Source organism: Suricata suricatta, chromosome 7 (assembly GCF_006229205.1).
Source record: "Suricata suricatta isolate VVHF042 chromosome 7, meerkat_22Aug2017_6uvM2_HiC, whole genome shotgun sequence".
Classification (NCBI taxonomy): Eukaryota; Metazoa; Chordata; class Mammalia; order Carnivora; family Herpestidae; genus Suricata; species Suricata suricatta.
This window is the reverse complement of record NC_043706.1, coordinates 73,261,541-73,287,480: the sequence shown is the minus strand read 5'-3', so window position 1 is coordinate 73,287,480 and position 25,940 is coordinate 73,261,541. Positions and strand designations below refer to the sequence as shown.

At 42.1% G+C, this 25,940-nt stretch overlaps 2 long non-coding RNA genes across 4 annotated transcripts in view; both read left to right on the top strand.

Annotated features, from left to right (window-relative positions):
* LOC115296349 overlaps positions 1-25,940 on the top strand; it is a 475,474-nt gene that overhangs the window by 338,828 nt on the left and 110,706 nt on the right. The gene's annotated exons all lie outside the window — the stretch shown is intronic.
* Positions 8,334-11,809, top strand: LOC115296348. Of its 3 annotated transcripts, none has more exons than XR_003910857.1 (3): positions 8,334-8,414; positions 11,105-11,269; positions 11,493-11,809. It is a non-coding gene; the product is annotated as an uncharacterized LOC115296348 (long non-coding RNA). The 3 variants fall into 3 exon arrangements; XR_003910859.1 differs by lacking the exon at positions 8,334-8,414 and adding an exon at positions 10,408-10,471; XR_003910858.1 differs by lacking the exon at positions 8,334-8,414 and adding an exon at positions 10,425-10,484.

The following is a 25,940-nucleotide window of genomic DNA, read 5'->3' as shown; positions in this document are numbered from 1 at the left end:
GCCATCAAAGGACTTTAGATAGGGGAGGAGCAAGAGGGATTTGCATGTTTGTAGATCACTCTGGAGGCTGTGCGACTTCTCTGGATTAATATGTAGGGGCAAGCCAGGGGTTGGAAAAACAGGCTCTTAAAACCATCTTGGATTGGGGTGCCTGGGTGACTTAGTCAGTTAAGGATCTGACTCTTGGTTTCAGCTCAGATCATGGTCTCATGATTCGTGAGTTCGAGCACCATATTGGGCTCTGCACTCACAGCATGGAGCCTGCTTCAGATTCTCTGTCTCCCTCTCTCTCTTCCAAGCCCCTGCTCATTCTCTCTCTCTCTCTCTCTCTCTCTCTCTCTCTCTCTATATATATATATATATATATATATAAATATATATATATAAAATATATCTATATAGATATATATTAAACATTAAAAAAAAGTCTTGGATTTAAATAAGTGCAAGAGAACCTAAAGAGTAGAAGTGACTAAGGAAAGGATGATTTAAATGATATGCCAAAAATGGACTTGGCATTATTTGAAGGCTAATACATAGGATGAATGAAAAGAAGGAAGGAGTGAAAGATAACTCCCAGGGCCTCAATTCAAGAGGGCAAAAATCGGAGCAGGAGGAGCAGAATGGAGATGAGGCGGTGGGAGATGAGGTGTTCAAATATACTCTTTCAACTGTCCTCTGTAAATAATGAGATGGTTTTAGTCATTATTGATGTTGCATGGTGCTGCTGCTGGGAGTGGTGTGATTGGTGTATACCAGGGCTGAAATTTCTCGGTTGAAAGTTTCAATGAATCAGACTAAATTGAGTATTTATTTATTCATACTTCCAAAGAATCATAATTGCTTATCACTTTGGGTGTTGTGGTTTTAAAAATATGAGATATGCTCTGTGTGTCACAGAATTCAGTCTAGAGACAGATAGGTGAGCAACAAAAGCAATAAACATGACCCATCAAATGGCAGTGCAAAGCCATGGATAAAGAGCCATGGGAACAGAGAGAATCCTAGAAGGTGTTCAGTGAATGGTGTTTGAGTGAGTAACTCACTGTGCATGGGTTGGAGAGGAAGTGTGAAGCTTGAAAATAGGAAACTTGTTGATGAGGTGGAGGCAGAGAGGGAAATGGTGCAGAGAATGGGATTCCAGGCAGAGAAAAGGACGTGCACAAAGACAAATAGTGATTGACCAAATATTAGACATGTGGGTGGGGGAAAGTGGCTGAAGATGTCAGAGCTTGAATCAAAGAGTCTTAAATGTCAATACAGGGACTTCATATTCGTCCTGCAGCCATGTGTAATGGGCTGTTTTAGAGAAGAGGAGTAATATGCAACTATGAGTCAATTTGGGTAACATTGCAGAGGATGGTTGCAAGGAGATAGAATTGAAGGGACCAGGTGCAGGTGGGTGGTGATCACAGAGGCCTGGGTTGGAGACAGTAAGTGCTTATATTGGCATTACGATGTAGAAAAGAACATGGGAATAGAAAATAGTCCATTGGTGGAATTGATCAGACTTACACACTAATTTAGGCTTCTTAGAAAGAGAAGCTCAGGATGAGTGTCAGTTTACTGCATAAGAGGCTGGGTACAGTGATGTCTTCAACTAAGGGTATTAACAGATTTAGAGGAAGAGGGGAGCCAGTGAGTTGGATAAACTGATTTTTGGATCCCTGAAATTAGAACCACAGTATCCCTGTGAATAGTTTGGGTCTGGTTTCCTTTATTGGAAGGTCATTTAGGATCTAACTGGTATTTTTGGCTCCAGCAGGTCTAGGGTGGCAAGAGGACCTTTAATTATTAGAAATGGGAGTGATATTAGTAATCAAGGATATGGATCAAGATGAAGTTATTATCATAGTGGGTCATTCAAACAGTGGTAACTCTGGGCTGTTAACAGGAGTCAGTGATCAAAACCACGGATGGGAGAAAGAGGTAAGGCAGAGACACAATGTATGGGTGGGGCCCCAGAGGACAGACCCTATATCCAGTGCTAAGCTTGGGCTGCTCCTCAAGGCAACATGGCTGATCCTATGGAGTCCCAACTAAGTAGACAGTTTGAACAGCTTCTTTCAGCAGAGTCATGTCTTCTTTTACTGAAAGATCAAATCCGTATTTGTTTATTTCTTTTTACTATGTTTTTTTTATGAATATGTGTCCTTTTGTAATTCATACTGTAGCCTGGATGATCTCATGCCAAAGACAGATGTGTATCTTCTTTGTGAACATGGAGTGCTATAGAAAACTGTCAGAAAATGAGGTTCATGTTAAATGCAGGGAATGTCTTCCTTCACTTGGCAAGTTCTTTTATATTTCATAATTGGGGTGATAGGAATGAGAGAGCCATTGAATTTCCACTGACTCTCACCCACCTGCCTGTTTATCTGTTCATCAATAAGTATTTGAGGACCAAGCCTGAGCTTAGCGCTATTGATGCAGCAATGAGGAAGATATAAGTAGTCCCTCCCTCAAGGAGCTTGCAGAGAAGATGTGTGATGTCTGAGTACCATGAAGGAAATGTGTTGGGGACACAGGAATTTGATATAGCCCAGACTATGATGGTTTCCTGAAGGAAGCAACATTTATAAGTTGAGGCATGCAGGACAAAGAGATACTATTCAGTGACGGGAGGTGGACAGGGAGAGATAGTGGAGGAGGATTTTTTTAGTGTCTGAAGACCTGAAGGAGAAAAAGAGCAGGAACATTAGAAAATCTACAAAGAGTTTCCTCATAGCTAGAGGAGAGAGTGGGGAAGACAGTGGTGTAAGGTAAGTCTGCAGAGGTAGGCATGGACCACGTGGGCTCTTGTAAACAAAGGATTTTACTTCTATCCAAGGGGTCATTCATAGTGGCCATTGGTCCAAAAGAAAGTAATAAGAACTGATGTCTTTTTCCATGTGGGCTGTGATTGTGGACTGTGTCCTCCCAGATAACATCTCATGGTGGGCCTTGGAGTAATACTCTTTCTTTCTTATAGACAGGGTCATCTCAAACATGAGGGGAGGCATTTCGGCTGAGAAGTTGGAGACTTCAATCTTTTTTGGTTAATCACTGAATTATTTTAGTAGTTCCTGTACATTTTAGTATAAATCTCATCAAGAACCACAGTCCAAATTATTTTGTCAGCAACACTTAATAGAATAGGTAGCATCCTTCCCAAGTAGTCTGAACAAGGATCACACTGGACCAGTTTCATTAAAGTTGCTGAGGTCTGGTGGCAGCAGTGCTACACCGGCTGAGTGCAGTACATCACCCATGCCATATGGAAAGTTTCTGGATTGTGAGAATTCCATATATCTGGAGGCCTTTCCTGCCTTGACCACCTTAGCAGCCATGTGCTTGTAGTTTGGCAGCACAACAACGTTACTCATACATCAAGGGTGGAAGGTGGGGATGGGGGTGGATGAGTTTAAAAGGTGCTGATATTTGATGAAACCAAACAATAGAAATCTTTTGATACATTAAACATGTGGGCAAATGCAGACTTTCTGGTAATATCCTCCCATAACAACATATCATTATGGGGTTTTTTTCAGATTTTTAATGTTGAGATTAGCCAAAAGGATTATATATTATTTTTGTTTTATGCATTAGAGAAGCTTTATAAGAGTCAAGGCAAACATGAATTTGGAATATCTCAAAAGGAATTTGGTATGTCTGTCCAATGGTATATAATTCTTATGGGTGGCTATATCTTCATTTTGGTGAATTTTTCCATTTTATCTTTTTCTTTTTTACTTCTACCAATATTTTTTGTGTTATTTTTAATTTCATAATTAGGTGTTTTCATACACTCAGTGGATAGAAGCTAGTGCTACTATCTCTACAAATTATAGAAGGATGCTCCCTCTAAGTGGATACAAAACAGTGTCCTTTCCAGTTGATTATAAAAAGGACTCCAGGGCCAGGGCATAAAACGTGGCAGAGCGTGGGCTGGATTTCAGCCCTTACTTGCCCCACTTGTCCCTGAAGCAAGTACTTGTGTACATTGCACAAACTGCACAACCAGACATCATGACCCTGATGTTTTTTCATTGTCTTCATCTTCAGTCTCTTCATAGTCCATTTAACTCAAGAAATATTTATTAGACAAGGCACTATGTTAGCAACTTTGAAGGATATAAAGATAGGTAGATTTCAGTCCCTGCCCTGAAGAAACTTATAGTTTAGTACTAATAGTAAGATAAACACATACAGAAACAACTGTATTAATTCTCTCTCTCTCCAAATATACATATACTATACATATATATGTATAGTATTACATCTATCTATCTATGTAATGCTTCATCCTTTTTCTAAACATTTTATTTTTGAGAGACAGAGAGAGACAGTGTGATCAGGGGAGGGGCAGAGAGAGAGAGGGAGATACAGAATCTGAAGCAGGCTCCAGGCTCCAAGCTGTCAGCACAGAGCCCGGGTGGAGCTCAAACCCACAAACTGTGAGATCATGACTTGAGCCGAAGCTGGACACTCAACTGACTGAGCCATCCAGGTGCCCCCATAATGCCTCATCCTAAAGGATGTATATGAAACTACTCACAAGAAAAAATGTTAACTTGAAATTAGGAAATTTTAAATTTAAAAAATCATGATCACATATAAGGAGGGAAAAAAACATGGATAGTGACCATCATGGTCAACCCAGAGCCTCAAATTCTGAGTTTCCTGGCATCCAAAGTGAAAAATAAAACATGGTCAAATACATAATTCTTACTATTAATACTTAGGTCTATGCTAAATTGATCAGGATAGGCTCGGCCAGGCTGGCTCCAAATCTCAGAAGTTTACATTACAATAAATTCTTATTTCTTATCCTATAAATAGGCTGCAGGTAGAGCCGCTCTCCAGAACAGGGCACCATAATGACTCAAGGGTCCAGGCCATCTCCATCTTGTGGAGTACCCTTTCAACCCAAGACTTCTGTATGGGATGTGGAAGTGGGGAGAGTGTGAGTAGAAAACATGTCACTTCTGCTCACAACTCAATGACTAGGGCTAGTCACATGACCATGAATAACTACAAGGGACCAAGAAATGTACTATTTGGTCAGGTTACCACCTCTAACACACACACTGGCCATGTAAAACTTTTCCTAAAACTGAATTATTGAAGAAATTTTTTTACAGGAAACTTTATACAAGACAGAGTAACAGAGGAATGAGCACTGTGTTATGCAGATTCAAGGAGAGAGTTGCTTTATTTACTTATGTAGAGTGACCAGAGAAAATTTAGTTGGAAGGTAGACATAAAATGCATTTTGAAGGATGGTGAAAACTTTAGAAGATATGGGGAAGTCAGGTAGAAAGGAGGTCACTGGCTGCAGGGAGAATGGTAGCATATCCTCATTCTGCCCTGGGAACATCAAACAGTGTAGTTTACCTGGTACTTAGGTAGTTGTGGGGAAGTCAGGTTGGAATCATGGGCGGCTGCCATGTTGCAGAGATTCTTGAGATTTGTGTTTAGTGAGTATGTGAAAGCAGAAAGTCCCTTCTGCTATCATTTTAACATATTCTACTTACTGGAGCTGCTGAGAGGGCTTTCCAAAAATCTTTAATCATGTTTCGAGGGATTATAAAAACACAGAAATCATGCAGTTCCTTTTTCCTCCTCCCTTCAGACACATACCTTAGCAGCAAAGGATGTATCCTTAAATATTTCCTCAGGAAAAATTAATGAAGTGAATTAAAACAGACCTTCTTTCAAGCTGTTCCAAATGAACTCATTTCATAGCCTTTATCATGGCTTCCTTGCCATTTGGGAAATTTATTTAAGTTATTAAAAAAATTCCCTAAAATTCTCAGCTGAAAAATTGGCTTCTGTTTTTTCTACAAAGCTAACTCACCTGATTTGTCAGAACAGCTTGAAAATGAAGTGCTAACTGGTGGGTTTTATTGAAAGGAAACCAAGTGGAACAACATATGTATTTTCTTAGGAAACTCAAAAAGCTCACAGTCATGTGGTGTTCCTTGGGGTGAATTCTTTGTTATGAATTACAACCTGCTTACTGATGAGTTGTTAATAAAAAGTAGGCCTGCCGGGCCATTATTTTTTTCCACACAGTACACACAGTTTAGTTTTCTTTCTTTTTTTTTTTAAGTTTTCATTAATGTAGTGAGTGTGAATAAATCTGTTTCTAATTTGTAATTGTTTTCCCTTCATCTGGACAATAATTTATTGCCAAATCTAACACTTGTCTATTATTAACATCCCCCCAACAGGAAAATGTTTTAATTTTTATTTTTTTACCTTCTTACTTCTTGTCCCCACTTTTCCCCCCACCTCTTTTTTTTTCTTTATCTGAGAAGAGTGTGAGACCAAAACGTTGCAGGATGGCAGGGATCTTATTTGTGGAGGTAACATCCAAATCTGAGCTCACAGAAGCCCGAGGTAACCCAGGCTCTCGTGGGCCTGTCCACGTTGCATCTTAAGACCTGCCAGCTGGAGTTGTTTGGAGCTGAGAAAATAGGCTCAGGGAAAACTGCGGAGGAAACTAGAAACAGATGGTAACCTGAGGTGGCAGGACAACTTTATTTAGCGTGGCAGTTTTAATTTATTTATTTATTTTACACACGCATCTGGTCGCACTGGGGAGCCTCTATGCATACTCATTATTATGCTGTTAATAGTGTATCTGATTTGCCAAGGAATATTAGCAATTAAGTTCACTATGGATTCAAGTAGATTCATATTTTAGTGGGTCTTTGTGAGGCATGTTAGTGGTTAGGGTTTTATGTGGAAAGGGCATAGAAGCTGCTGTTTGAAGTTCGAGTGGTGTGGAAAATGTGTATCTACCAATTAAGGATGTTAAAGTGGCCCCACTGCCAGAGAACATGCCAAGTTGTCAATAAACAGCCAGTGGGATGCTAATACATTGCTGCAGGCGCATTCTTGGCTTCAGAATATTCCGGGGTGTTCCTTCATCGAAGCATGGGTGATGGGTCCATCATCATTTTCATTGAAGGCCTGACTATGGATCTAGGGATGGGGTGCGTGCGTTTAATGCATTAGTCCATGCCTCCTTTATCCTTCAGTATCTCCATCAATAGCTAAAATTAGAAAAATCATTTTTGCAATACTAGATACAGTTTGAGATGGAAAATTTATGTTGCAAAAACAAAACAAAAACCTCAGTTTATTTTTTTCTCTTAGTTCCTACTGAGTATAATTCTTATCCTTCTGAGTTTTGTCTGGGTCTTAAATTTCTGAAAAACTGTGATTACTGTGGTGGTTTCCATTGAGTTGTCAGAGCTCTGTCTTTGAGACAGGTGGATTCTTGCCTGAGTTATAGCTACTTTTGCAGAATTGGGAAGCTTAGCTAATTTGAATTATCACCTGGAAATCTGACTAGTCTTATCATTACCCATCAGATTTAGTTTCCTCAGCCACTGGGGGCTCTTTCTCAAATGTGTGCAAAGAATACTTGATCTTCTCCAAATGCTGTTGTTCTGACACTTGAATTGAATCCACATGGTAACTGGTACCAGGGGGTATTGTATTAGTGAGCAAGACTGCCAATTACATAGTCACTGCTCATCAAAAGCCTCAGAATCTGTAAGTAAGAGCCTGAAAATTTCATTGAAGTTAAATTATTGAAGTGTGTAAGAGAAACGTGTGTGCATGTGTATGTATGTATAGACTCTTATAGATATATGTTATGATGATGTAAAAAAGGAATACCCAGTCAATACTCTGTGCTGCTCAGGAAATAAGGACACTGCAGCTTTAGGAATGGGAGCCAGGCACTGCCATTGCAAATCTTGATCTTGCCGGGGAGTAGTAAGTGTGACATGTGGGCATGTCACCCCCTTAGGAGTCTGTTTGCCTCTGCTGGTACTCAGAAGATGGCTGTCATCACGAAGCCAGGCCTGTCCATGGCAGCATCACAGATGAGTGCCAGCTGGCTACCTCTTCTGCAGCAGAGTGTGGGATGAGAGAACCGAGAGGAGAAACAGAAAGGAGCTGGGAACATTAAATAAAAAATGTTGATGCCACAGTGTCAGAGAATGGCATGTTTTTCCATCCCGGACAGTAGATAGCTACACAATTCCTAACATTTTTTTTCACTCAATTGGCAATTATTTATTTGGGACCCACTATTTGGCCACTCTAGATATACTTTCTTTTCTCTAGACATAACAGTTATTGATAAACAAAAACTGTATCATGAGTGGTTATGACCAGAATTCATTGCAGGGAAAATACATTGCAGGGCTGGTAAGACTCTAAGATGTTTAAAGATTGAAAAGCAAAGAACCTGGGCTTAGCACCCAAACAACTGGCTGTGTGATGATAAAGAGATTTATAACCTTTCTGTGCCTCACAGCTCATCTAAAAATATTCCTGCCTTAGTACTTGTGAGGATTACATGAGATAATGAGTGGGAAGCAACTAAAGATAGTAAGAACGTAAGTAAACAGGTAAGAAAATAAGTTTCCCCCCTCCCTTGCTCTTCTGTGGAAAATGCTCACAAAGGATTCAAGATTAGCTCATATTTTCTTGTGCTAACATGTAGCCACATGTTAATGTATTCTTCAAGACTTCTTGAGCCAGACTTAGTCACAATTGGTCAAGAGAGGAAGTTTTTCTTAGCCACCAAAGCACAACGAAGTCTGTTGGGACATGAACCCATGTCCTCTAAAGTCAACATGTCCTGATGTTGAGATTGAATGAATCCAGCCTTTTCAAAATCACAATTCACATAAAGAAATTGAGCAGTAAATTATTGCAGGCTACACAGATGACTGTTCAGCCTCATATCCCTTTTAAGGACAAAAGAGCAGCATTACAGACTATAAAGGTCAAGCCAAGAAAGAGTAGAAGCAGCCAGGAAGCTTTTTGATTAGAGGTTCAAATCTGAATGAAGGTGGAGCTCTGTGATTTCCTATGAGTGAAGGGGTGGACTGGTCTCACGTGTTATGCTTCCAACATGCTAAACATCTGTCTCCTTCAGTTCCTTCCCTGGAGGAGTATTTAAATAGTCTCTGTTTTCTCACCATAGGCAACCTGGGCTGGAAAATCCTCTGTAGACACAATTTATATATATTAGTGCATATGTGTTTGTGTGTGTGTGTGTTAAACCACACTTAATTCTTCCCTTTTGCCCTGATTTTTAGGACTCAAGTCCAGAAACAATAGGAGCCTAGCACCTTACCATATGATGTCTTTCGTCTTGTTTTTTAAAGCTTGTTAAAAAAATATCTTGATCCCTTGAGTTAAAAGCACTAATATGTCCCACACCTCCTGTGGGACCTTCTCCAGCCAGGCCTTTTGTTGATTCATCTAGTCACGTCTTTCTACATAGTCTACTGGTTTGGCAACATTATCAGGTGGTATCTGACTCCCATCTACCCCCAGGGACTCTTCAAACCTCACAGTTCTTATCACATTGGTGGTTTCCCTCACTGTGCAGTATTGTGTGTGTGTGTGTGTGTGTGTGTGTGTGTGTGTGTGTGTGCCTGAGTGCACTCACATGCACATGTCTGCACACACATGTTAAAATTCAGGTTTTTACTATCTCTCTCATCATCTCCAGAGGGAGTTCAACCTTCCTGTTCTGTGTTTTTCACAAGTCTGGATATTTTCAACTTCCACCATACAACTTTACACATTCCTTGGTCTGGATATCACTTCTGGCTCAGGGAACATACTGATGCATCTGTGTACAGCCCTCAGATGAATTAAACTGATAAAAATACACAGCATTTCCATCACGTCTTCACCAGAGAAAATGGCTGCTACTCTAGTTGTGCCTAGCTTTCTTCCCCCTGGGATCTGAGGGGCTTGAAGGATGGGATGTGGGTGAAGTGTAGAATTTCTCAGTAGTGTTGGAAGTATGTGTTCTTCATTATGGGGCTACATTGTTGGCTCAATCTCTGAAGCTGGTAAACATACTGTTGTCTCATTTGGGGAAAGTCCCCAAAGTATCCAGGTTAAAAGTTGACTTCCCCATTTTTCCTGGGGGCCCAACTTTATGGATCAATCTTGCAGCCCTCTTCTGCCTAGTAGAGGCTTATCTTCTTGATTTTGTATCTGGAACATCTAATGAAAAGAACAAGAGGACCAACACTAGATGCCTAAGAAGAAAGCCTCCTGGCTCATGAATGAAGAAATAGGTGAGACTAAAGAAGGGAGGACAGTACAGTAGGGTAAATAATGACTCTCTAAAGACTTCCATGTCTTAATCCTAAAAACCTGTTAATATGTTACCTTACATGGCAAAAGGAACTTTACAAATATGATTAAGTTAAGGATCTTGAAATGGGAAGATTATCTTTGATTATACTGAGTGAGCCCTAAATGTAAACACAAGGATGACAATGGAAACAGAGATTGGAATGATGTTCCTAGGAACCAAGGAATGTCGACAACCTCTAGTAACTGGAAGAGGCAAGGGACAGATTCTCCCCTGGAATCTCCAGAATGGATCAGCCCTGTTGACACCTTGATCTTCCTGGAGGGCCATGATTTCCTAGCGGTAGAACATTTTTGTATGTGTTCCTTCCCATAGAGGAACTCCAGTCTGCAGGACTTTGTGAAGTGTCCTTTTAGATGCCCCATAAAAATAATCAGCTTAATTTTCTTTCCTACTGGACTCTAGCAGTGGCTATGTCTTGTTTCCCTCTGGGTCTTTGGTACCTAGCAAATGACCCAAGTCTAGAAAACTCTCAGGAAATATTTGTTGTATGAAGAAATAGCCAAACAACTACTTAATGGGTGATCCCTCTTGCAACAGCAACTCTGGCCTGTAAACTGTTCAGATAGAGTGAGGCCTGTCTCTAGAACTGGCCAGAAACTAAGCCCCATGGTGGGTAAACTTTGTCCCAGGAATTTCTGGGGTAGAGGTGCCCAGGGACTTCTAAACTTCCTCCCTGGGCTAGCTTCCTTCTCAAGGTCTGCCCTGCCCATCACTATAAGCTGGCTCAGTTGTATGATACAGGACAGTTGGCTTTTCCCCCTTGATCATAAAGGTGGCAGCGTGTTGTTAACTAAAACACCCATCATGCCAACAGGGGACAGGATTGGCCTGGCTGGTCTACACTGTGGTTAGTGAATCCAAACACTTCATGAGGGAGGAGGGTAATGTTGAAAGCTCAGTGCTGTTGCCTAGGTCCTCATGGAGATTGGAAGTCAGAAGAAAGCCAAGGAAAGAACTGGTCATATTATTTCCAGAGGTCTTCTCAGATCAGGATTTTGCTTCATCCACTACCCTCCACTTCCAGAGATTGTGAAGACATGCTTTTCTACAAGTCATGTTTCTTCTTTTCACTCTATTGTAAGTATGACCCTCCCTCCCCACCCCACCGCTGGGCTTGTATTATCCTGGTATTTAAAAAAAGAAAAAAAAGATCAATACACAGCAGAACTTCATTTTCAGGGAATTGTCTTAGAGGGAAAGCTAATTCCAATGAATAAAAACTCTGTCTTTAAAGAGATAACTAAGGTTCAATGGGGTTCTTAGGGTGGGGCCTAATCCAATATGATTGCTGTCCTTTTAGGGAGAGGAGAATAAGTCCACAGAGGTACAGAAGGAAGCCCACGTGAAGACACAGGGAAAAGCTGGCCATCAGCAAGCCAAGGAGAGAGACCTCACAAGGAACCTCTAACAATTTGATTTTGGAATTCCAGTCTCTGGAACTGTGAGGAAATAAATACCTGTTTAAGCTGGTCTGAGGCACTTTGTCTGCAGCTCTCCCGAACTAGTACAATGTCCTGGAGGAGGGAGAAAAGGAACTTTGAAAAGGATACAAATTTACTTAAAACACATATATTGGCTTGGACAATTGTTAACAGTGTTCTTTCCTCCTGAAACTACATTTTACAAATAAAATATAAATGTGTTAAAATTTCTTTATAAATATATTTAATGTTTACTTATTTTTGAAAAAGTGCAAGCCGGGGAAAAGCAGAGAGTGGGGTACAGAGAATCTGAAGCAGACTCTGCCCTGGTAGCAGAGAGGCTGATGCAGAACTCGAACCCATGAACCATGAGATCATGACCTGAACCAAAGTCAGACACTTAACAGATTGAGCCACCCAGGTGTCCCTAAATGTGTTAAAATTTCTTGAAAGCTTTCTTCTTATAAATAGGTCAGCTATGCTCCCTACATACTTCCTATCCTATTAATTCACTTAGCAGCTTATTTATTTCTTCAGTGAGAGTAGAAAAGTAAGTTTAGACACAGTGCAGGCAAGTGATCCTATAAAGGAAAAAATACAAATTAAAAAAAAATAGTTTATTGTCAAATTGGTTTCCATACAACACCCAGTGCTCTTCCCCACAAGTGCCCTCCTCCATCACCACCACCTCTTTTCCCCCCTCCCCCTTCCTCTTCAACCCTCAGTTCATTTTCAGCATTCAGTAGTCTCTCAAGTTTTGTGTCCCTCTCTCTCCCCACCTCTCTCTCCCTCTTCCTCTCCTCATGGTCCTCCATCAGGTTTCTCCTGTTCTCCTGTTAGACCTATGAGTGCAAACATATGGTTTTTGTCCTTCTCTGCCTGACTTATTTCACTTAGCATGACACCCTCAAGGTCCATCCACTTTCCTACAAATGGCCATATTTCATTCTTTCTCATTGCCGTGTAGTACTCCATTGTATATATATACCACATCTTCTTGATCCACTCCTCAGGTGATGGACATTTAGGCTCGGAAAGAATACAAATTAATTTTTCAAACATTTCAGGGGTTTAAAAATTGGCTTCATCTGAGTAACAATCTCCTATGTGAAACATATCTAGGGAGTGGCAATCTCTCTTTGTCTCAGATGGTATTCATGTGAATCGTTCATGTGGGTTTCATGCTTGTTCCTCCCCGGCTATGGGTGTTCTGCCGTGTCCAACATTGGGCACAGTCTGTAGTACAGTGGGATTGCTTTCCAAGACCCTGAGTTTCTGTGCTGCAGACAGCCCAAGATTATTTGTATCTTTATTTTTTTCTTCATGGAGAGAGACGGACTGAGCACAGACTTTGTAGAGCCAACATTCCCCGTAAGCTTACCTGTAAAAGGAATTGACATTGCTTCACAAGGTAGCTTTGCAAAATGCCCAGGGAAGCATTCCCTCTGAACACAGATTTCTGCCTGCCTCTGATGTGGCCCGCACGCCGGCAGCTTCTCCCACCACTCAGGTCACAGCTGGGCAGCAGGGAAGCCCTCCATCCTGCCACGGGGTGCCACAGGTCACTCTGAGGATGCAGGAGTGCGGTGGGGCCTCTCTGCCCAGGTGGCTAATGTTCGTGTCGCCAGCTGATGGATGTAAGGGCCTTCTTCCCTTTTGCTTAGTTTCATCACTTCAGCTTCCTGCCTCCCTGAGGTCCATGAGCTGAGGAAAGGGGAGTTGCAAAGGTCTACGAGGCGAAGGAAGGGAATAAGGATAGTTCTTATGAAAGAAGGCATAACTGAACTAGAAAAGAGGATTCCCTTCAGGTGGAAAAGAACTTGAGCTGAGAAAAAGGACTCTAAATTGGGATTATTTTATGAGAAATTTTGATCGGTTCTCAGGGGAGGATTCTTGTGAAAGGGATTTATTAAGATGTGCTCTCAGGGAAAACCTACAGGGGATGGAAAAGCACTCTCAGAGGGGTAGGAGGCTAGCAAGGGCACAGTGTTGAGCGAAGACTCCTGGAGAGGAACCCTATCCTTTCTGTATTTCTGTGTGATAAATTGCTCCCAGTACGTATTTATCTTCCCTCAGGGTTTAAGTGGCTCAGGACGTCAGGAGAGCCATGGCTGGGCCTCCCTCGCTCAGGGTCTCTCCCGCGCTCGCGAGCCCGAAGTCCTCAGGGGCCGCATTGCTTGAAGGTCCGTCGGGGGTGGGAGGAGGCCTGCGGGCCGCTCACTCACGTGCTGGGGAGTGGGAGGCCGCAGCTCCTTTCTGCGGGGCCCTCCCAGCACGCCCAAGCGTCCTCACGACGCGGGTGTCTCCCGAGTGCAGAGTCCAAGACGGAGAGCCAGGCAGGAGTCAGTCCTTTTATGACTCAGCCTTGGATGTCACCTAGCATAACTTCCCTCATCTTCTGTTCTTTGGAAGCAAGTCACTGTCTGGCCTGCATTGAAGGGAAAGGGAATTGGGCTCCGTGTTTCGAAGGGAGGAGTGTCAAAGAATTTATGGCCGTATTTTAAAACCACAGAAGGAACTTTGGCTCAGCCTTGCAGGGAAGTGCTGAAGATCACATAGTTTACCCCTCAAAGTGGTTTCCACCAGCGGCCAGGGAGCGAGAGTACCGACCCCCTCACACCTGTGCCTATTACTGGTTAAGGGCTACCTGAGATGAGAGACACCTCATCCCGGGCTCCCTGACTTGCAGGCAAAATGGGCGCCTGAGCGCAGCCCTTCGATGAGTGGCACAGGTGCTGGCTGTGGAGAGCGGACACAAACCGGAAGGTGTGTCGCAGCCCGTATGGTAGAGGCATCTGAGGGGATGACAGGCAACTCACCGACAATGTTAGCTACAACCAGAAGGCAGTTTCTGATTCAGCACGACAAACAGAATCTTCTTCACGGGGTGGTTATTCTATGTATGTGTTTGTTAGAGGAACAACTTCGTGATGTGTCTTGTTGGCCTCCAGTCCAGTGGTGTTTGGGGTGGGGGGCTGCCGTGTTGTAGGTCTCCAAAATCCTTTAACGGGGTCATCAGCTGTCAGAGATTCTGCCTTACCTTCCCCTTCTTGTGTGGCTCCATCTCTAAGCAGAATTCCGCATTATCTGAGAGAGTCTAAGAGCAGATGTCAGAAAACTACATAATGAAATAAAATGACAAAATAGAACGAGGCAGACGCTTGCCCAAAAGAGCAGGGGAAGGAGATGGCCGGACACCAAGGGTTATTAATAACACTCTGTACTTTGATGGTGTCTTTAATCTGAGCCTTGAAGAGCTGCACAGCCATTTAAGTAATCCAGGGTTATTTTCTTGGATAGAATCTTTAAATCCAACAGGTCTTTTGAAAGTTTGGTGCTTTGAATATTTTACTCTTTCTGGATTGTTCTCAAGGGAAAAATGATTTTGATTTATAAATCGTATGGAGGTTTTTTAAAGTCAGTTATTTCTTAAAACAATAGATTGTGCACTGCCTTTGGCAATATTATACAGAATTCACATGTTTTTTTCTTCATTTTTCCATCTCAAAGCTGTCTTCTTGAAATTATTTAAGTAAGTGATAGAACATTTGTGTTCAGTGGGGAAAACATATCTAAGGATCCTGCCTGAAGCTGTAATAACCATTGGTTCCAGTCTTCTAACCATCTGTTAATCCTGTTTCTTGACATGCCAGATGACCAGTTGCAGAGGTCTGTTCTGTTTTCTCTGCCACGCACCAGCCGTGAGGGGGCTGGGCTGCAGCTGTGAGGTGGCCCTGGCAACCAGGAGCCCAGGCCATCTCGAAACTGATACCTGGCCCAGCCAGCACACCGATTTGCCCTCAAGATACTTCACCAAAGAAACCAACTACAGGAGAGAGACCTGGAAGGCTCCACCCCGACACCAGCTAGAAGCAGGCCTCCCGCCCACGCTGATGCCTACCTCAATTAGAGTCAGCCAGCACCGGGCACGCCGCGGCTTCCCCTGGCCTCCTGTTAGCATTTGACCGGCTGTGCAGAAGCATGGGATGCAATGGGGAAGAGACTTAGGCTGTATCTCATTAACTTGTCACATCTCTTCCCCCAAAGTGAAGGAGGGTGTGTTTTGCCTACTGAGTGGTCACTGATTGTTTCATCACCAAGTCCTGAGCTGAAAAGGGCAGCAGCATAACAAAGCCCAGATCCGGGAGAAAAAAAGAGAGTTTTGCTGCCAGGGTTGAAACCACAGCAAAGGACATGTCTCTGAGGGGTCAGGGATTCACCTGCTGTCCTCTGCAGAGCCTGCCGTATTTCTCCGGCGCTCAGCATGAGGAGTGTTGCTGGGGCTCGCAGGCCTACAGAGCAAACTAACAAGGGATGTGTTTGCAGCTGTCAGGAGGCTGGTTGCTGCTGCGCTGCAGATACTCTGGACCGGACAGTCTTTTCTGACTGATGTTTTCTTTTTTTCTATCTTTTTTTTTTTTTTTTTTTTTTAAGTTGGAAAGCCGGAAGTTTTTCTTTCCTGGCAGGTTCCAAGCATGTGGAATTACCAACTACTTCCACTAGGTGGCAGCACAGAGCACAACCAAAGGTTCTCCGGCAAAGGGCTAGTTAACAGGCCCAGGGCAGCGCAGAGTGGCCTCCTGCCCCCTCAGCAAGTGTCCATTCTGTCTCTTCCTCTTCTTTGAGAAAAAGCCGTTCAGAGGCTTGTGCTTTGCAGACTGTTTCAGCAGTGAGTCCTGCTTCTTCCCAAATGGCCTACTTTACATAAGAAATGAGATAATAAGTTTCTGCCCCAGCTTTATTTTGGTATAAAGGAAGAAATTATAATTCCCTTTGTGATCATGCCACATTTCCTTTTATACTGTGTGGAAGTCTGTGGAGACGAATGTCTTTCTCTTGAGGAAGAGATTCTGCTCACCCCTTCATAATTCCTTCCTCCCAGAGGGTTTATGTAGGAGACAATCCCTTCCTTTGGTTGAGTCTGGATCTCCTGGGCCCACAACATTTCTCCAAGCAAGAGAGGAGTTAAAGAGGAGTGCGTGATGAGGTCCTGGACATTGAGGGACTAAAGTCTCCTAAAAGAGTCCTGAGGGACCAAAAAAAAATACAAAAGCCCACTTCATTTACATTCTGTGAAGTTTGCTCTAGTTTTCTGTCTCATTGCCTTGACATTCAGTTCCAATATGCTTCTGGAGGGACAATTGGTACAACTTAACTCCACTTAATGTCATCTTAGCTGGGCAAGTTTAAAAACCCAAATGTTGACTCACTAATGGATTGCTCACAACTGTGCATCCAAGCTCCCTTCACGTTTCTCAAAGACTTCCCCACTCACGGCCCCTTGTCCTTGCTGCTACGTTCTGTGAGACAGAACTTTCTGGTCCCACCTGAGTTCATTGCCCCAACTTTCCTCACCCACCCTTCTAAGTTCTGTCATGCTTGCCATTCAGTCCGTTGAGGTGTCCTCATTCCTAGTCCGTGATAGCAGCCAAGCTCCAATTCCACCTTAGTGGTCTTCTGGACATTCTACGTCATTATCCCATGACCACGATTATCCAGACATACTTAAAATCAAACATGGCCTCTCCATGAATGAGAAAGTAGCCAGTATTTCCTTTCTTGTGCCAATTTTAATGCCATCTCTGTTAATGACCTAAAACATGTGGTGGTGTCTCTGCCTCCTCCAACCCTCTTTCCCCTCAAATCCAGTTGATTAGTAAGTCCCTTGACATCTCCTTTCTTTTTTTATTTCGACAAGGCCAGCATGGCAGCTGTGGTGTACCAGAAAGAGCCTCTCACTTGGAATCCAAAGGCTGTGTTGATACTTTTGTCAGCTATGAGGCATTAAGCAAGTAACTTTTGCAATGCCATCCCAATGTCATAGAATAAAATCACAGCATCCAGAGATGGTGGGCCTTTGGGGATTATATAGTTCATCCCCCTTTATTTGTAAATTTAACAACCAAGTCCATGAAGTGAGTTATTTGAGGTCTCTGAACTGAGACCCAGTACTAGGTACTTAGAACACCAGGCCAAGACTCTTTCTTCTGATCCACTGGGTCCTCAGGACGTCCCATTAAAACAGAAATGTGGCTTTAAGAAGAACAACACATGAAGCCATCACTGTTGCTAAACAGCAAGCCTATCTCCCACTAACCCTCCTGAAACAAAAGAAAGTTTCCTTTTGAAGGGAGCAAAGGTAATGAGCAGAATCTAAAGAAAGACAGCCTGAGCAGCTGTGTGTCAAGATTATTGGCATCCTTTTGATCTTTTCCCTATAACCTGTCTATAACATTGCCTGTCCATAACATTGCCTCCCTCTTTTCCCCCACCTTGGGTTGGGGAGACATGACCTCACCTCCCACCAGGGCCAAGCCTGTCTGGCCTCATTTCATCTGCATATCCAATCTTCTGGGCCTGTTATTGATGGATTGATGGGGGGAGGCACATGTCCTGAACAGTACATGGAGCTCAAGGATTTTGCTTGGTCTGCCGAGAACTAGAAGTGACCTGTGGAGCTCCAAGCATTCTCCCCCACCTCATGAGGGAAAATCTCCCAAAGACCAGTATTGAGAAAGGAGGGCAGAGAAATCACATCCTGATGACATCATTCGAGCCCTTGGATTAAGCTTTTGTTTCAAACCACCCCTACCTTTGAATGTTTTATGAGCCAATAAATAAATTCTTTTTTTTGAAATGCAGTTTAAGGGAGGTTTTTAGTACTTATAATTTAAAAATTCCTCACTGATATACTCGGGGAAAGGTAAGATATATATATATGTATATATATGTGTGTGTGTGTGTGTATACACACATATGTATATATATGTATGTATGATCTTACTGCATATAAATAATTTTACTACACACACACATGCACTCATAAAATGATGAAGAATAGTCCAAAAGGGGGATAACAAAACCCATCCTTTCCTGCTGAATTCAGCAGCTATCCATCTCCCTAGCCCATCCTGGCCTGGGCATATGCTCCCAGATCGTTCTCAAAGACAGGATCCCCTGGGAAGTAACCCCACCTGTTCCTCCCATGACAGGGAGGAGAGAAACCAGTGTGCAGGTTGAGGGCTTGGACTTCTAGAAGCCTGTGATGCCCAGAGCTTTTTAGGGGCTGTTGGAGAAAGCAGCTAAGAGAGAATGACAGTTAATTGTGGGCGGGTCATAGTTTGGCAGTGGGAAAAGAAGAGCGTGCTCTGACCTGGGGAATCCTGAGTACAGTTTAGAAGAATGAAGTCAGGTAAGGGAAGGAGAAAAAAAGTGGATGAGAAATGAACTATGAGAAGTAGACTTTGCCTGAATTTATGCCTGATCTGAGACCAGGATGTTAAAAACTTCCAAAACGTGCAGAAAGGTAGCAGGGAGTAGAGAAAAGTGTGAGGTATGTTCTATCAGGGAGATTCATCATTTGCTGCTTTTGGTGATGTGTGCAGATTTTGCACAGGAGATATTATGTAATAATTAACCTATTTTCTGTCGGGTGGTCTTTCATAGTAGCACTTTAGGAATGATATGAAAAGTCTCCACTATATTTATAATATGCTGAGACTCGCACCACATGTTTTAGGCAGCCATATGAAGCTGCAGAAGTAATTGCTGAGTGAAGCTGAGCACGTATATAAAACATGTGAGGGGATGGTTTGTGTCTCAATATACTAATTCTACTGCATGTAGGCTTCACCTTTCCTTTACCTCTGGGTTTTGTTTTGTTTTTTTAAGTCTACGTCATGTACATATAATGGTGGTATGCATCTAACAGCCATTTGTTGTAACCCTGTGGTAGTCATTAAGGCTGTTTGCCAAATATTTGGGGCTTCCAGGCACATGGGAGAATTGCACTTTCCCTCTTCCTTTGAACTTGGGCGTAGCCATGTGACCTATTTTGGCTAATTAAATGTGAGTGGAAATAATGTGGTGGAAGCATTAAAACCCTGCAATTTGCATGTCTTTTTTTGTCTTTTGTTGTTGTTGTTTAACCTCTGGCATGGTGACAACCAACGGGTGGAATGGCATCTGCTCCATCAGGTGGAGTCCCTGAGTGGCTCTGATGACCAAAGCTATCTCACTGCCCCATCCAACCCCAGTGGACTTGTAGCCTAAGCAAGAAATAGATCTTTGTTGTTTTAAGGCATTAGGATTTCTGGATTGCATGTTGGTGCAACAGAACCTAATTCGTCCTGATTTATTTAAAACCAAAAATATTCTGGCAACTGTGCCTGAAATTGGGATGACTCAGATGTGCCCATTAGCCTACAGTTTCTCACCATTTTGAGAAACGATGTGAAGAAATATTATAGCAGGCAACACTTAAAATACTATTAGTTAAAAACTTTAAAATATTTTATGATTTACTCTTAATGTCTTTAATTCTGATATAACTATTTTTGTTAATACTATTCTCTCTATATGTACAGATATACTCATGACTTTTAGGCAGTTTTAACTATATTGGATATACTCTGGGGATTTTACTGTCTTCTTTCAATTATTGACAGACACTTCCGTAGGTTTATATTAGTTATTGCTGTGATAATGGCCATGCAAGATTAAATTAATTTTGATCCTATCACGTTCTTTGGCAGCAAGTTACAGAAAAACTCACTCAGACCGGCTCAAGTTGTAAGAAACTTTAGTATTTCACAGATGTGGAGTACTTCACATGCAATAGAAGTTGCAGCTCTGGGTTGATTGATTTAGTGACTCAGTGTTGTCATCAAGGACTCCGGTTTTTCCATTTCTCTGGTGTGCTCTCCTCCCTATTCATTTCCCCCTCAGGTGTGTCTGAGGAAGGCTGCAGCAGTTCCAGGGAGCACATTCAGCACAGTGCCCAGCATATGAGGATGAATTGTTTCTTCCTGTTTCTTTTTCTTAGGGGGAGATACCTTTCCCCAGAACTCCCCAGAAAACTTTTCTTTTCATCCTAATGGCCAGAATCGAGTCCTATGGCCATTTCATAAGCCAATTACTGGCCTGGGGGTAGAATTATTATGGTCAACGTAGACCACAGTGTCCCCTATGGACTCACCATAATTAGATAACTGATTGCTTATTATTGAGTGTTTAGACTGTTTCTTGTTTCCATAGTACCAGTGATACTGCTGGAAACAATCTGATTTATGTCTTTTTTCCTCTACCCCTCCTTTCAAGTTTTCCCAAGGATGGAATTTCTGGGTCAAAAGGACGAAGTATTTTTACTGGTCTTCCTATGTGTTACTAAAATATGCTTCAATCTGGTAAGGACTGTACCGTGGTGCAGTGGCACCAGCTCTTGTGAATCATGTTGCGTTTTTATCTCTAAAACATGCTGTCGAGTAGTATGTTATTACTGGTTTGACTTACAGATGCTTAATTACGAGTGAGGCTGAACATTTTTCCATGGTTTGTTTGCTCTTCTTGGAATGTGTTCCCTTAGAAGGTAGCCCCCTCTGGCACAAGAGTTGGAAATGTTGAAGTCTCAGTCCCCTAAGTAAACTTGGCATCTGGCTCCACCTCTGACACAGCAATGTTGGAACTAGAAACTGACTCAACATAAAGTAAATGCAAATTATCCAGAGACTCAAACGATCCAGATGGAACCCATGGGAGACTCTTAGCAGAGAAATGTCACCAAGGCTCATGGCCAAATGCAAGGAATTGCAGCACTTGGAACAGGATCCTTGGAGAGCACTTAAACACAAATTATTTTTATTACCTTATGAAATTATTGAGTTAGAGGCATCAAAAATATTTTAAGATGATATTACATTTAAAAACTTTGAAGAATGGCCTTATCCTCAATATACTGTCTCTAAAGAAAATGAAATGAGATAGAGGGCTATTCATGCCTGGGGTTAGCACAGGATTTCATAGCAGACCCATCTCCTTTCATTGAATCAAAATAATTTTCAGAAATAATTTTGTTTTGGAAGGTACAGTTGTCTTTGTTTTAAACCATTTTACTGTTTCCCGAATATCTTGATTCCACAATACTGTAAGCCTAAGATATTTATGTTATCATTTATATGGAGTGCCACTAGAAGATTCTGAGGGGTCTCTGAACTCCTTGACATTGTTTGCAAAGTGTTGTGTGCATGTGCAAGAGGAGCTCATGGCTTTTAGGAGACCATAGAAAGTCCCAGAGACATCCTGCTGCAGTTCTCATCCGTTTCCATTTATTACTAGAGCCCCCAGTCACCCTTCTCCCACTCTTCAGTTTGCTTCCTTTTTATTATTTTTTCATTCAGTTTCCCTGAAAAACTAGGGTTTTGTCTTAGGCTGCTGCCCTACTTAGGGTTTCATCTCTCTGCAAGTTTGAATATTATATGTGACTCCTTTTTCTTCAGAAAAGATGGACAGGGAACAGGATTTTCTGGCTAATAGGTTACACTGAATGCATAGCTTTTTTAAAAATGTGCTAAAAACAAAGTCAAGTGTATTAGATATTATTTATTCATTCTTTGGCTTAGAAGTCAGTTAAGGATATTAGGTTGTCTTATCTCAACATTGTAAGATGTAAAAGTAAGCAAAGGGTCACTTGTGCTTTCTGGAGTTTTCTTTGGACTCTTTGCATTTATAAAGTGCAGCAACATTATAGAAGGCCTCCAATGCCTCAAAGGAGGAAAACCTCTTGCCTGTTCCTCACCACCTCAACAGCATCATTCTGGCTTTAAAAAATTAGAAAAATCACATGTAGTATCCTTAGTCCTAAAAATCCTCCACATACAGAAAAAAAGTTCTTGTTGAGTTCAGAGACTACAAAATTTTGGCTATTTGTTCCAGTACTAGAACCTCAGGAGTATATTTTTATCTATTCTAGAGAGTGACAAAGAATAAAATAGGAACTATAAAAGTAGATCTTGTGTTTTAGAAACAAAGAGATAATCAGAAAAATAGCCCTCTGTCAAATGAAAGAGTCAGAAACATAAGGGTGGTGATAAAATCTGAATGGTAGACTGGGTTCCACGGAGCATCAGTGGAGTACCTACCGTGCAAAGGGGACAGCTGCCTCCTATATTTTTAAAGATATGATCATTCTCACAAAGAAATGGAAAAACATTCCGTGCTCATGGATTGGAAGAATAAACATTGTGAAAATGTCACTATTACCCAAAGCAATCTACACATTCAATGCAATCCCCATCAAAATTGCACCAGCATTCTTCTCAAAGCTAGAACAAATTATCTTAAAATTCATATGGAACCATAAAAACAACCCAAATAGCCAAAGTAATGTTGAAAAAGAAAACCAAAACTGGAGGCACCACAATCCCAGACTTTAGACTTTACTACAAAGCTGTCGTCATCAAGACAGTATGGTATTGGCACAAAAACAGACACATAGACCAATGGGATAGAATAGAGAGCCCAGAACTGGACCCACTAGTGTATGGCCAATTAATCCTTGACAAAGCAGGAAAGAGTATCCAATGGAAAAAAGACAATCTCCTTAGCAGGTGGTGCTGGGAGAGCTGGACAGCAACATGCAGAAGAATGAAACTAGACCACTTTCTTACACCATACACTAGAATTAACTCAGAATGGCTGAAGGACCTGAATGTGAGACAGGAAACCATCAAAACCCTCGAGGAGAAAGCAGGAAAAACCTCCTTGACCTCAACCGCAGCAAATTCCTACTCGACACATCCCCAAAGGCAAGGGAATTAAGAACAAAAATGAACTATTGGGACCTCATCAAGATAAAACGCTTCTGCCCAGCAAAGGAAACAGTCAAAAAAAACCTAATAGGTAACTGACAGAATGGGAAAAGATAGTGGCAAACGGCATATCGGATAAAGAGCTAGTACCCAAAATCTACAAGGAACTCACCAAACTCCTTCCCTGAAAAATGAATAATCCAGTGAAGAAATGGGCAGAAGACTTGAACAGACACTTCTCCAAACAGGACATCCAGATGGCCAACAGGCACATAAAACAATGCTCAGCGTCACTCAGCATCAGGAAAATACAAATCAAAACCACACGGAGATACCACCTCACACCAGAGTGGCTAAAATGAACAAATCAAGAGACTATAGATGCTGGCAAGGATGTGGAGAAATGGGCACCATCCTACACTGTTGATGGGAATGTAAACTGGTGCAGCCACTCTGGAAAACAGTGTGGAGGTTCCTCAAAAACTATCAATAGAACTCCCCTATGACCCAGCAATAGCACTACTGGGGATCTACCCAAGGGATACAGAAGTGCTGATGCATAGGGGCACATGTACCCCAATGTTCATCGCAGCACTTTCAACAATAGCCAAATCATGGAAAGAGCCTAAATGTCTATCAACTGATGAATGGATCAAGAAGATGTGGTATATAAATACAATGGAGTATCACATGGCAATGAGAAAGAATGAAATCTGGCCACTTGTAGGAAAGTGGATGGACCTCGAGGGCGTCATGCTAAGTGAAATAAGTCAGGCAGAGAAGGACAGATACCATATGTTGTCACTCATAGGTCTAACAGGAGAAACCTAATAGGAGACCATGGGAATGGGAAAAGGCAGGGGGAAGAATTGGGGAGAGGGCGTGAGGCAAATCATGAGATACTTTTGAATGCTGAGAACAAACTGAGGGCTGAAGAGGGAGGCGGGAAGGGGAAGGGGGCATGATGGTCATGGTGGGGGGCACTTGTGGGGAAGAGCACTGGGTTTTATATGGAAACCAACTTGGTAATAAACTATTAATAAAAATTTAAAAAAGATATGATCATTCAGGGGACAGAGAGAAAGACTCTTATGTAGTTGCCAAATAGGCAACATGTGATCGTTGACAGAGGACCCCATCTGGGTGGAATATAGAAAGGTAACAAAGGGGCAGGGGCTTTTACCTTTTCTGTAAATCCAAGCTGAGAACTTCTTGGCAAGAGCTTGTGCAGAGATGAGCTGTAGATTCTGGAATGCCAGTGCCTTCTTGCCTGTTGGCCACTGCTGTGAGAAGGGGGAGCCTACCTTAGTGATGTCTGTGAAGTGATGTTTGAGATTTTAGTGATGCCTTTCTCTGTTCCAAGGAGGGGGAGTCCACCCCTATCCTGGAGTTTGGGGGGTAGGGGATGGTCCACAGCGGTAGTCTCCTCAGCCATAGGGCACACTCAGTGACTTAATCTTGCTTAGGAGGGTAGCAAATCAGGAGAGAGAGAGAGAGAGAGAGAGAGAGAGAGAGAGAGAGAGAGAGAGAGAGAGAGAGAGAGAGTGTGTGTGTGTGGGTGTGTGTGTGTGTAAGAGAGAGAGAGAGAGAGAGAGAGAGAGAGCACGCACACTTTAATTCCACAAAGTAAGGTGGGTATTGGTAACAAAAATGTGCATCTGGAGAATTTTATTTCTGGAATACACATTTCTACACAGGCAGAGCACTCTGAATTTAATTATTTTCTCTGCAAATAAGCATTGTTTTCCCTGTTTCTATTTAATACATTTAATGGCTTTTTGCTGGTATTTTCTTTTCAATATTTTCTCTCCTTTTCTCGGAATTCCTTCCAACCATCATCTATTTCTTTCTTCTTTCCTTTGTCTCCTGTCTTCAAAGACCACTTTTAGCCTTTTTCTGATCAATTCAGTGAAGCCTGTTTCTATACTGTTTACAGCCATCACACTGATGTAGGCTCCCCTTTGTTTTGGCTATTAAGAGAGCTGAAAATTCTATTTAAAAATCTCTCTTCCTGGAGTTGCCAGGGTGGCTCTGGTGACCTTGGAGAGAGCTGAGCTGTGCCTGGGAAGATGGATGGGTTTTAGGTAGCTGAGAAGATGCATACAATATGGAACAGGGCTAAAGTGAAGGCACTTGCATATATGACTTCTAATCAATACCGTTGGCATGGTTTCCTCTGTACAACTTAGTTTTGAAAGCAGAGAGGGGTTAAAATGAAGAAATGGTAAACCTGAAATAGGATTTGGGTAGGTGGAAGTGTGGTCTGATCCTGAAAAGCTTAGGCACTTATGGACCAATGCATAAAGAATGAGAATGTGAAGAAAAATTCTAGAAATCTCTCAACATGGTGAGTGCAGAAAACAATGGGAAATTTGCTCCCAAGCAAGCCTGGATAGGACTGTGTTTAGAGCTGTGAATGTAAACAAGGAAACCAAGTGCAGTGCTCACAGCATGAGTGCAACATCATGTTTTTGTTACAAGGACTGAAAACTATGCATAAAAATTGGAAGATTATTTGGTATTTAAATACAAATGTGAACTTAGTTACAAACCTCTAAAGATGCATTTAATTTTACAGTTCCTCTTAACTCTGGCATCTTGTAGCAGGTATTTATTCTTTAACCACCCATGCCTAATTTTTGACCTATCAGGCTTTGTATTGACTCAATAAAGTAAATAGATATTTAGGTCAAACCAGAAAGATATCACAACATTGCTTGAATGTTATGTGCCCAAAGGGAG